Genomic DNA, 12377 nt, shown 5'->3' with positions numbered 1-12377 from the left:
CTGCCTCTCCATCTACTTGTGATGGAGAGGCAGGCAGAGAGAGAGGGGGAAGCAGGCTCCCTGCTGAGCAGAGAGCCCGATGCGGGACTCGATCCCAGGACCCTGAGATCATGACCTGAGTCGAAGGCAGCGGCTTAACCCACTGAGCCACCCAGGCGCCCCTCAAGTTCCTCTCTTAAGCTCTATCTGGAACCCACTCCACTGACTACCTCCCTGACATTCTGCTATGGCCACCACTGCCCCCAGCACATACACAAACCCCTTGAACTGAGTGCCTCCTATTTTTCAGTTCATATGTTTAAGAAAGCCTTCCCAACTACTCCAAGTATATCAGATTCCCTGTTGTATGCTTAGAACTCTAGAATAGGGGGCCATTTTTAGCACACTTACAGTATTTTTAAATATTTGTATGATTGTCTGGTTTGTATGTGCTCTCCACCCTGGACTGTAAGCTCCAGGAAAGCCATAAGTGCCTTTGTTTCGCTTCAGATTTTATCCTGGGTGCTCAGCTTAACCCTGCACAGAGTATACAAAGTCAGCTTGAAATATCTTGACAGTAAAAATAAAGCCTACCTTAAGACTAAAGGGGACATATTGAGAGACCACAAGAGCTGGTTTCAAAGAGACAAATAACAACAATGAATCATAATTTGTTAAACAAGCAAAGATTCATGAGTCCATAATGATACTCAAAAAAACAGCAGATGGGGGGAAAAAATCCAGAAGTGGGGTAGAGGGGACAAAGGCTCTTATTTATAGTGGAACATCAGCTAAAACATGTAGAAGAAATGGTGGCATTAGAAAATTGCTGTTTGCAACTACCATTGTAATAACTGATTACCAATGGAATGTTAAAAACCATTGGGTATAAGTTTGTAGGGGAACAGAATATTCATATGGTCTCATCAATTGAGCTACAGATTATTTATTTTTTAAGTATGAAAGGAAAAGATACTTTTTAATCACTTAACCAAGTGATTAAACTGCATCAGAGATAATGGGACAAACCGACAAGATCTTCCTGATGGGAGACAGTTGGAAACATACAATATCATCAACATGGTATTCTTGCTAAATAAGATGAATCTAATCATAAGGAAGCATCATTATGTTTGGTGTAACACAGGCAACACACCCTGGCCTTTTCATGTTTGTCAGTGTCTTGTAAAAAGGAGGAAAGTTATTCTAGATCATGGAGAGTAAAGAGACAAGACAAGTAAATGCAGAGTGGGGTCCTTAAAATAGGTATAAAAGAAATTTTGAGATAACTGGAGAAATTTAAATATGGATTATAGATTAGGTAATACTAACATATCAGTGTTAAACTTCTTTTTTTTTTTTAGATTTTATTTATTTATTTGTGAGAGAGCATAAGAGTGGAGGGAGAGGAAGAGGGAAAAGCAGGCTCCCTGCTGAGTGGGGAGCCCAGTTTGGGGCTCCATCCCTGGACTCCAGGATCATGACCTGAGCCGAAAGCAGACGCTTAACCAACTGAGCCACCCAGGTGCCCATCAATGTTAAACTTCTTGAGGGTAGGGGAGCCTGGGTGGCTCATTGGGTTTAAGCCTCTGCTTTCTGCTCAGGTCATGATCCTGGGTCCTCAGATCAAGCCCCGCATCAGGCTTCCTGCTCAGCGGGGAGCCTGCTTCTCCCCCTCTCTCTTTGCCTGCTTCTCTGCCTACTTGTGATCTCTATCTGTCAAATAAATTTAAAAAAAAAAAAAAAAACTTCTTGAGGGTAAATGTTATTATGGTGAAGTAGACTAATGCCCTTGTTTTTAGGAGATACCAAGGAACTATGGGGGTTCAGCAGGGGAGGCTGGGGGGTGGCAAATGAAGCACTGAATTAACATCTATGTAGGTGTCATTGGACTCCTCTTTGAACTTTTCTATAGGTTTGAAATGTTTCCAAATAAAAGTTGGGGAGGTAAGTGTTAGGATAAGATGGCTTTAAGCCTGGTCACTAAGAGGGCTTGCTGGAACTTCCTTATCCCTAGATTAGATAGGCTTACCTTGTCCTAGTCACCCCTGGCCAACCACAGGCTTCTCCCAGCTCCTGTTCCCTGTGCCCCCTGCTGCAGGGCCCATTATTATAAAAGTGATGATTCTGGGTAACGGAACAGATTTGGTCAACTTTGTGGGCAGGCAGATCCCAGAGAAAACCCAGCAGGACCTGAGCCATGCTTGCTGTTTGACCTCCGAAACTCACTGTTCAGAGAAGTTCCAAGGCTAGAAATATGCCTATAGGGCAATGATCCTCAAACTAGACTGCACATTAGAATCTCTGGAGAATCTGATACTGAGGCTGTTCATTCCCAGAGTAGTTAAAGCACCATGTATGGAAGAGGACTCCAGGCATCAACAGTCTCTTTGTTTTTTAAGATTTTACTTATTTATTAGAGAGAGAGAGAGAGAGAGAGCACAAGTGGGAGGAGCAGAGGGACAACTAGACTCCCCCCTGAGCAGGGACCCTATATGGGGCTCAATTCCAGGACCCTGAGATCATGATCTGAGCTGAGCCAACTGAACCATCCAGAGGCTCCAGGCATTCGTAGTTTCTGAAGCTCCCCAGGTGATTCCAGTGTACAGACAGGGTTGAGAACCACTACCCTAAAGAAGTTTGTCTGTGTGGGAATAGGATTAAGTGAGGACTGGAGTATTCACTCCCAGCATTGGTCAGAGAAGAAAAGCAACATCTGGGGAGCCCAGGTTATGATAAGATGCAGGCTTAGAAGGGAAAAATGTTTCTTATTAGCTTTAGCATCTATTTTGGAGGCCTCATAGGAATTTCTGCACTAGTCTAGACGTAAAAACTGTTTTAGTTATTCTTTCTAATCTGGATGTTTTTTATTTCTATTTCTTGCCTTGTTACACTAGTTAGAATCTCCAGCACAATGTTGCATAAAAATGATGAGAGCAGACATCCATGTCTTGTTGCTGATCTTACAGAGGAAGTGTTCACTCTTTCACCATTAATTATGATTTTAGCTATAGGATGTTCATAGATTCTTATTGAGTTGAGAAACCTCCCTTCTATTCTCTGGTTTGTTGAGGGAGGTATGTGTGTGTGTGTGTGTGTGTGTGTGTGTGTGTGTGTGTTTAAATCAGGAATGGATGTTGGACATAGTCAAATGCTTTTTTATTTTACCTTATTAAAAAAAAAAATCCAACTTTTAAAAATGGAAATTTCCGGGGCACCTGGGTGGCTCAGTGGGTTAAAGCCTCTGCCTTCAGCTCAGGTCATGATCCCAGGGTCCTGGGATCGAGCCCCGAATCAGGCTCTCTGCTCAGCGGGGAGCCCACTTCCCCTTCTCTCTCTGCCTGCCTCTCTGCCTACTTGTGATTTCTTTCTCTGTCACATAAATAAATAAAATCTTTAAAAAAATAAAAATAAAAATGGAAATTTCCAACATAACAAAAGTAGACAGAATAGTAATAAGGAATCCTTATGTATCCATCATCCAGCTAGGTAGAAATGCAAATTCTCAGGCCCCCCCAAAGTCCTACAGAATAGAAACTCTGGGAGGAGGGTCCAGTCATCTGGATTAACAGGTCCTCCAGATGGGGGTGATGTATGCTACGGTTCTACAAGCACTGCCCAGAAGAGTTTAAGGAGCTTTTGAAAAGATAACTACAATATAGTGATCACACCTAAAATTTTAAACTTGCAATTCCTGATTACCTTCAAGTATCTGTTCAGTGTTCCAACTCCCAATTGCTCCTACTTGCTTTTTGAATTTTTTTAGTTCTTATTAGTTTTACAGTTGGTGGAATTATAGTTCAAATAATGTCTACACATTGTGACTGCTTCATTTGTCTCTTAAATCTCTTCTGGGATCTCCGTCCAGCCTCTACTCTCCCCCTTCCTTGCAGTTGCAAACATCTCATTACTGACTCTCCCACATTCCAGATTTTGCTGGTTGCAACCCCCCCATATTGTCCCATCCTCCACATTTCCTGAAAATTGGTAGCTGGATCATAACAGTGAGGTATGGTCAGGTTTAGGTTCTATTTGGGGGGCAGGAGGCAAGGATCCTCGGTAGATGGTATTGTGGTCCTTGTCTCTTTCCAAAGCTCCCAGCCCAAATAGGCCTCAAGCCTATTTCATTGTACCTCCTCTGCTCCCATCTCCTTGGGTTCTTTACATTTTTTTGGCCCAGTTTGGAGGCCCGACTTGAATGCTGCTTATCGCCTTTATTGAACATTCCTTTGGGATACTACTTCTGGTAACTTCTTCAGCTTTGAACACAGAACACAAAGGAGGCATTCTCTCCTGTTTTGCTGCCCAGACCCCTCAGGACACTTCTTGGAGAGCCTGCAGAACCCTACCTGCAGGGGTCACCTGGCCTGGAGGAGGGAATCAGATAATAGCATTTCTGTGGTCTATCCTCTTGTCCCTTCTCCCCAGAGCAGCTACCTTCAGGGGGCCTGGAGTCAGGACTGGCATCTGTGTTTTCTTAAGTTTTGAGGGTTCTGGTGTGTGGACAGGCTGGGGGGCCACTTTAGAGTGAAATCTGCATGGACACTCTTCCTCCTATTCCCTCCTTGGGGCTGGAATCAAAACATTGTCCCACTGTTAGTTCCAGGGGCAACCCAGTGAGAGATTTTCCAGAGAGAGCTAGATAAGAAAATGTAGTCAAACAGGTTTGAGTGTCTAGAAAGTCTCTAATTTTAAAGGAAAAGTCACGAATGGCATATCCGGTCAAGCTGGAAACTGAATGCTGTGTTTTGTCCACTAAATGAAATCTTTTGATTCCTTCCCCCTCTGCTTTCATAGTTGGTGTTTGGGTTATCATGTAGATGGACTAAATTCCTAGTAATCTGTGGGTTGGCTCATGTGCCCTCTTTGGTCTGGGGTAAACTCCTTGTTTCTTTTTTTTTTCTCCTCACATAACCAAAGACCTGTGACAGTTATTCTGGAGGGTGGGGTGGAGACCAGAGCAGGGGTGAGAATGTCTGGTCCGATGCTGGCCATGTTTTGTTTCTTGATTGGATTGCTGGTTGCAAGGGTGTGCTCAGTTTGTGAACATTCCTCAAACTCTCTACAGATAATTGTCCATATGTATTACAATCAATAAAAAGCAGAGAGAAAGAAGAAAGGAAGAAGGGAAGGAAGGCAAGCACGAAGGCAGGAAGGAAGGAAGAAGAAGGGGATCTGTGTCAGGAATGAAGAAAAGAAAAAGACGAAATATGAAATAATCATCACTAGAAAGGAGAAATACTTAAAATGATTTTTCAAAATAGGTATCCATGCTGGTTTCAGCTTCTTGACTCTGAAAGAAGAGAGCGGTGTTGTCCCAGGCAAACACAATAACTATTGTTGCCTTTGTGAGCCCTTCAAGAGAGCCGAACTTGTACAGACAGCCGGCTTCAACCCCAGCTCACAGCCCTTCCTTGGTCCAACAGCTCCTGCTGCACAGTCTCATTTTCATCCCTGCTCTGGCTTCCAAATGCTCATCCTGCCCCACTTCTCACTCTCTGGGCTCCCGTGTTCGTAGGGGTCCACAGGCCTCGGCCACCAAGATCCTCTGCTGCAGAAATACCCCGTCAAAGAGCTTACCGTGCAGGAAGCACAGCTTCCAAGTGTGTGGCAGTGAGATCTGGTAGCCATGTTTTCTGAAATTTTTGCACATTCTCCCCCCTCCTCCACTTTTCTGTTCTTTTTTTTGTAAATTGAATTCTCTTTGGCTATATTAACTATAGTTGCTATTTGGGATGAATCTTTTAAAAAGGCAGATGATGTCATCCTCATGTTGAGATGTTTCTTCAGAGGGAGCTTAGGTGCTGTGGGGCAAGACAAGCGATCTGCTAAGACTGGAGTTTATCGTTTGACTACTTGGGCCCTACCCAAAAGTTCAGTAGCATGTATTGATTTGTAATTCTGACGGGCCTAGAAATCAATGCTGGTGCCTTTGGCAGTAGAATGGAAGAGAAGATCTTTGATGGAGGTCCAGAGCTTAAGCCCACAGAGAAGGAACTGAGAATTCAACAAGCAATCAAGCTGTCACCGGTCCAGGGCAGGCTGGTGAAATAATGAAAGTGGCGGGAGGGTGCAGGGAAGCCTAGATTAAGGGGTGAAGCAGCAGGATTGAGGGCCAGAGAAACGGATCAGTTGAAGTAGTCAGCCCAAAGGGCTGAAATGGGACGGTGGGGAAGGCTTCTGTTCTCTCTATATTCTTCCTTCCTCAAAGTCCTCATGTACCTGCAGGGCTCCAGCTTACCCAAGTCTGTCTCCCCAACCCTTTTGATCTAATATTTTTAAACATAGTCACCCCTATTTGGATGTTTCACTGCCAGTCAAATGCTGTGTGTCCAAATCTCAACTTCTTTTTTTTTTTTTTTTTTTAGATTTCACTTATTTATTTGACAGAGAGATCACAAGTAGGCAGAGAGGCAGGCAGAGAGAGTGAACAGGGGAAGCAGTTTCCCTGCTGAGCAGAGAGCCCGATGCGCGGCTCGATCCCAGGACTCTGGGGCCATGACCTGAGCCGAAGGCAGAGGCTTAATCCACTGAGCCACCCAGGTGCCCCTAAAACCCAACTTCTTTTGGCCTTTGGTGTTTAGGAGGAACAGGTCCAGTGACACCAGTGAATTCTCAAACACCAGTCAGTATTTCCCCACAGTGTGCATAAACATGAAGGGGAGAGAACATCAGAGGCATACCGAGTGGGCGAATCCTAGGTGGTGGCCCAGGCTCCCTTCCAAGCTGGATGACACACTCTTCTACCAGCCTCCGGGATGGGAGTTTTAAGGTTTTGCCTCATCAAAACTAGAAATCTTTGCAAGTCATGGATCTCTGGAGTCACTGTTAAGGAGTCAAACCATAAAAACCTATGGAGTAGAGATTACCGTAGGTACCTCTTTGGGAGAAATCAATAAAACTGAATTTTAAACAAGCTACTGTGGTGATTCTTACGAATAGTCAAGTCCCTTCTCTTTGTTCCTTCTTGCTTACCCAGACAAAGCCTGTTTCATTGTGACTAATGGTACAATCTTTCTGCCGGTCTTCTAGGTGACATTTAGAGCTACATCTGGCTTTTTCTTTTGACTCATCCCTTATAGCTGAACATTCGCTAAGTCCTGATGTTTTTTCTACTATCCCCTCTTCTGCCATGTAATAGCTAGAACAGACATTAATTGAGAACTTATGTATATAAGATGTATGTTTTTTATTGTCATATGAAGAATTTTAATATGTTTAATGATTAAAAACAGCACCTGTTGGGGCGCCTGGGTGGCTCAGTGGGTTAAAGCCTCTGCCTTCTGCTCAGGTCATGGTCCCAGGGTCCTGGGATCAGGCCCCATGTCAGGGTCTCTGCTCCACGGGAAGCCTGCTTCTCGGCCTACTTGTGATCTCTGTCTGTCAAATAAATAAATAAAATCTTTTAATCTTTTAAAAAATTAACAATACCTGTTTATTTGCTTACAGGTCAGCAAGTCAGAAGTCTGGGGTGGGGTGACTATGCTCTCTGCTGAGTGTATTTAGTGTATTAGTGTGTTAGAAGGTGTTGGAAGCCTGAAATTAAGACCTCAGCCAGGCTGATTTCTCCTGTGGAGGCTTGGGGGCCGGCCGGGGGGCGGGGGGGGGGGGGAATCTGCTTCTGTGTTCATTCAGGGTGACAGAATTCACTTCCATTTGAATCTCTGACTTATGCTGGAGAAAACTTTTCTCTTCAGGGGCTCATGTGATTAAGTCAGGCACATCTACATAATCTCCCTATTCCAAGGTCAACTGATTTGGAACCTTTATAGCATAGGCCCATTCCCTTTACAGCAGTACCTGGGGTCGTGTTTGACTGAAAATGGGAGGAGCAGTAGAGACATTGGGTCTAGGAATCTTGGAGACAGTCTTGAAATTCTGCTTACCATACAAGGAAAGCAGAACTCTAAGAAATCTGCTTATACTTCCTTAAGTAAGTCTTTCAGTAGCTCTATGAAACAGATGCACTATTATTTCCATTTTTTTTAATTAAAAACTGATACACAGGAGAAGAGGCTTGTCCGATATTACACAGCTGATTTCATAACACTCCAGTGTTCATGGATCTTCATGTCTGTATTCATTCAACTACCTTCCAAATGGCTTTCCTGTTTGCATGATCTGGTTCCTTGAATTTATTTGGTATTCCGTGGCCAGACCAATCAATGCTGGTTAAAATTTTTGTCATCAGGGGCGCCAGGGTGGCTCAGTGGGCTAAGCCTCTGCCTTAGGCTCAGGTCATGATCTCAGTGTCCTGGGATCGAGCCTCGCATCGGGCTCTCTGCTCAACTGGGAGCCTGCTTCCCCCTCTCACTCTTTGCCTGCCTCTCTGCCTACTTGTGATCTCTGTCTGTCAAATAAATAAATAAAATCTTTAAAAACAATTTTTGTCATCAAGTGGCTTTCCTAGATACAAAGATATTATACTTAGTGATAGCAACAAAGGAGCCCTGTCCTGATGTGTGAGAAAATGACCTATGCCCAAATATGAGACTCCATTCAGCTGCTTCTCTGGCAAATGTTTTATTATGCTAACTTAGAATTGTAATGGTTTGATTGTGAAGTGGCTGGGGAGGGGTGTGTGTGTGTGTGTATGTGATTATAGCACAAGACACTGGGTATGGATTCTGTCTTTTCAGACTTACAAGGAAGGAGCAAGTGCAGATAATTCTTAAAAATAAGACAGAACAGAGTATTAGGTTCAGTAGCAAATTTTATAGGTCATACTGAAAATATAAAGCTATTATACTGCAGAGTATATGTATGTAAGACATATTTAGAAACAGAATGGGTGGAATGAATCTTTAGGAGATGAATAGCTTATGAAGCTTAGTTTTACTTGCTTATCCATTTATTCCTTCAACAAGTATTTGTTGATTGACACCATGTGCCAAGCATTTTATCAACCACATTTATTTATTGTTTTCTCCTAGAGTATTGCAAGCTTCCAAACTGGTTTTCCTGCTTTCATTCCACACCTACCCCCATTCCAATCCGCTACCCACACAGTGGCCAGATCCTTTAAAAAAACTTACTGATCTTGACACACTCTCAAAACTTTCTAATACATTTTCAGCCAATTCAGAGTAAAGTCCAAATTCTAAAACCTAAGGAGGTCTTCTCTTTGTGTCCAAACCTATCTCCTCCCTTCTTCCTTTCACTCACTCCACTCTAGAGAACACATGTTCTCTAGACCCATGTTCCCTGGACGTGGCCATCATGTGTCCACCTCACACTTTCATGTGGGTTGTTATTCCATCAGCTTAGAAGGTCCTCCCTCTAGACAGTAACTCCTTTGTTTGACTCAGATTGTTTACTCAAATGTCACTTCCACTGGGCACCTGAGCCAAAATAGCATTCCTGTCTCCAACATCCTCTCCTTTTTCTTCTACTTTTCTTTCCGACACTCAATTACCACCTGATAAATTATATATATTTTTATGTGTACAGTTGGCTTGCTGTCTCCTCCCCAAGTAGGATGTCAGTTCCTGGGAACAAGGACTTTGTCTTTTCTCCTAAAATATCCCAGTGACTGTAACAGTGCCCAGCACATTGTAGGAACACAGACATAGTAAATAAGTGAATGAATGAATGTAAATCTCTCTTTTTTGTGGTATTTATTTTTTAAACGCTGAAATAAAAATATGATTTAACAGTTTCAATGAAATAGTATGGTTTTACATTTTCTATATGTTTTTAGCCTTTCTCTATCACCCATATCCCCAAAGAATATGATGCCCCTATGAGTGAAGAGTATTAATTCAGTTTCTGGGGAAACATTTCCCAACAGAGTGGCGACAGAACGGACCAAAAGCTTTGGAAATCAAATCACAGATTTTATAACCTTTTTTTTTTTAAGATTTTTTTATTTATTTGACAGACAGAGGTCACAAGTAGGCAGAGAGGCAGACAGAGAGAGGGGAAGGGGAGCAGGCTCCCTGCTGAGCAGAGAGCCCAATGCGGGGCTTGATCCCAGGACCCTGGGATCATGACCTGAGCCAAAGGCAGAGGCTTTAACCCACTGAGCCACCCAGGCGCCCCAGATTTTACAACTTTTAAGAACCTCAACAAATGGACTGTCTTCATGGCTTAAATACCAAGGAAGGTAACTTAATGTACTTGCAGTACAATCCGAATGGCTAAAGTCTAATGTAAGCAGTGAATGACTTGGGTTTCAGCAGACAAGTTCTTCCAAAATAACCCATCCAACCAGCTGGGAGACTTTCCAGGCAGTAGAATGACTGAATTCAGCAGTCAGGCACAAAAGGCTTTGCTCCCAACCACTCCCTACTCAGTGACTGAGAAACACAATTTCCTATCCACAATACATTTGATACCTCTGTTGCTTTTTGCTCCACAGCTTGGAATTTACCATTGTCAGTGACAAGTCAGCTTGTGATGGTGAAATTGCCAGTACTCAGTGTCCCTTATAAAGATGTTCAGAGGCTGAGTCAAAGCTTCTACAGGATCTTGATGGCCCTACACTTAAATATGGCAGGGAAGAGTATGCACAGAAATTTCCCAATTGTTTTTATGTGATGCCGAAAGACTGGCAGATTATCAGCAGCCCAATTTAAAATGCATTCACAGAGACTGTGGCCTCTGATATGCAGATCATTTGGAGATATGTTTTTTCCCAGTAAAAGGAATTTTCTTGTCTATAGCTCATGATGGACTCCTGGGAAAACATTGGGGAAGCAGGGCATAACCTTTTGTATCAGATTCCAATTCCACAATGGTTGCTGGTGGTGACAGATAGACAAGGTTCTGAAATTACTTTTCTTTCTCTTATGCCCCATTGGATTCCTTTCTGATAAGGATTCACTCCTTGAAGGTAAAAATTATCTTTATATTACCTTTATTGCTTTTTTTTAAAAAAAAGATTTTATTTATTTATTTGACAGAGATCACAAGTAGGCAGAGAGGCAGGCAGAGAGAGAAGGGGAAGCAGGCTCCCCAGCAAGCAGAGAGCCCAATGTGGGGCTCCATCCCAGGACTCTGGGATCAGGACCTGAGCTGAAGGCAGAGGCTTTAACCCACTGGGCCACCGAGGCACCCCTGCTTTTTCTGATTAAAAAAGTAATACATACATATCATCTCAGAATTTTGGGGGCTTTCTAGGATGCACCAAATGAAGGTGGGAGTCTGATATTTTACCCAGATTAAAAAAAAAGATTTTTATTTAGGGGTGTCTGGGTGGCTCAGATCATTCTCAGGGTCGTAGGATCGAGGCCTGTATCGGGCTCTCTGCTAGGCAGGGAGCCTGCCCCCTCCACCCCGCCCCTCTGCACACTTGTGATCTCTCTGTCAGATAAAGTAAATCTTTTTTTAAAAAAGATTTTATTTATTTATTTGAGAGACAGAGACAGCTAGTGAGCACAAATTGGGGTGGAAGAGGGGAAAGGGCAGAGGGAGAAGGAGAAGCAGACCCTAGGACCCTGATCTCATGACCTCAAGGGGAAAGGCAGGTGCTAACTGATGGAGCCACCCAGGCTTCTCTTACCCAGATTTTTATTATGGTATCTTATCCTGGATACTCACTGAAGTGACCAGATATGAACCCCCTCACCTCTGGGCCCCAGATTTGAACTTTGAACTGGAGTTGATGGTATAGAGTGGTGACCTCATTTGTCCCTTTTAACAAATAGCAAATCAGACCAGCAATTTCTAGGGAGAAAATTCTGAGCAGTAAACCAGAACTCATAGCCCAATGGCAAAAGACATAAATTTTCAGGCTGATATAAAACACAGAATTCGAATTCAAGGGATTACTCTACCAAAAGAAAAAAAAACTCCAGGAAGCTGAATAGGGACTGTTTCCAGCTCTTTTTTGTTCCTACACGCTGTTGACACTCCGTGGGGTCAAGTCCCCTTACCCAGTGTTTCAGTGTCCTTCCACTTGTAAAAGGAGATGCACGGGCTTCATTTCACTACCTACCCGTCCCAATCCCATTAGCAGCACCTGCACGTCTACTCTACCTACGAAAGGCGGACAGGGATTTGTTCATCCAGTCCACGGTTTCCGATCAACGAATTACACTTTCATTGACCCTATAGCAGAGACAGCGTTGGGGGTGGGTCTTGGGGAAGTCCGGCGGGCCAGGTTCGCCCCAGGGCGAAGCGGGGACACCCCTCACCGTCTGCGCATACGCTGGTGTACGCGCGCGGGACAAAGGTGGACAGGCGACTCTGTCCCCGGCCGCTCTGCGAGCGGAGCTCCCACGGCCGCAACAGTTTGGGTGGAGACGTCAGCTCAGTCACCGCGCCTACCTGGCTGGGAGGGGGTGTGCCGGGAATCCCAAGGTCTGGGTGTCTCCGCCCCTCAGTTCCCGTCACGTGCCTCCGCGCCACCCAATCAGCGTCCGCAGCGCACAGGCTCACAATTCAAACTGCGGCGC

The sequence above is a fragment of the Mustela nigripes genome, chromosome 12 (assembly GCF_022355385.1).
Source record: "Mustela nigripes isolate SB6536 chromosome 12, MUSNIG.SB6536, whole genome shotgun sequence".
NCBI classification, from domain to species: Eukaryota; Metazoa; Chordata; class Mammalia; order Carnivora; family Mustelidae; genus Mustela; species Mustela nigripes.
Note: the sequence above shows the minus strand (reverse complement) of the source record.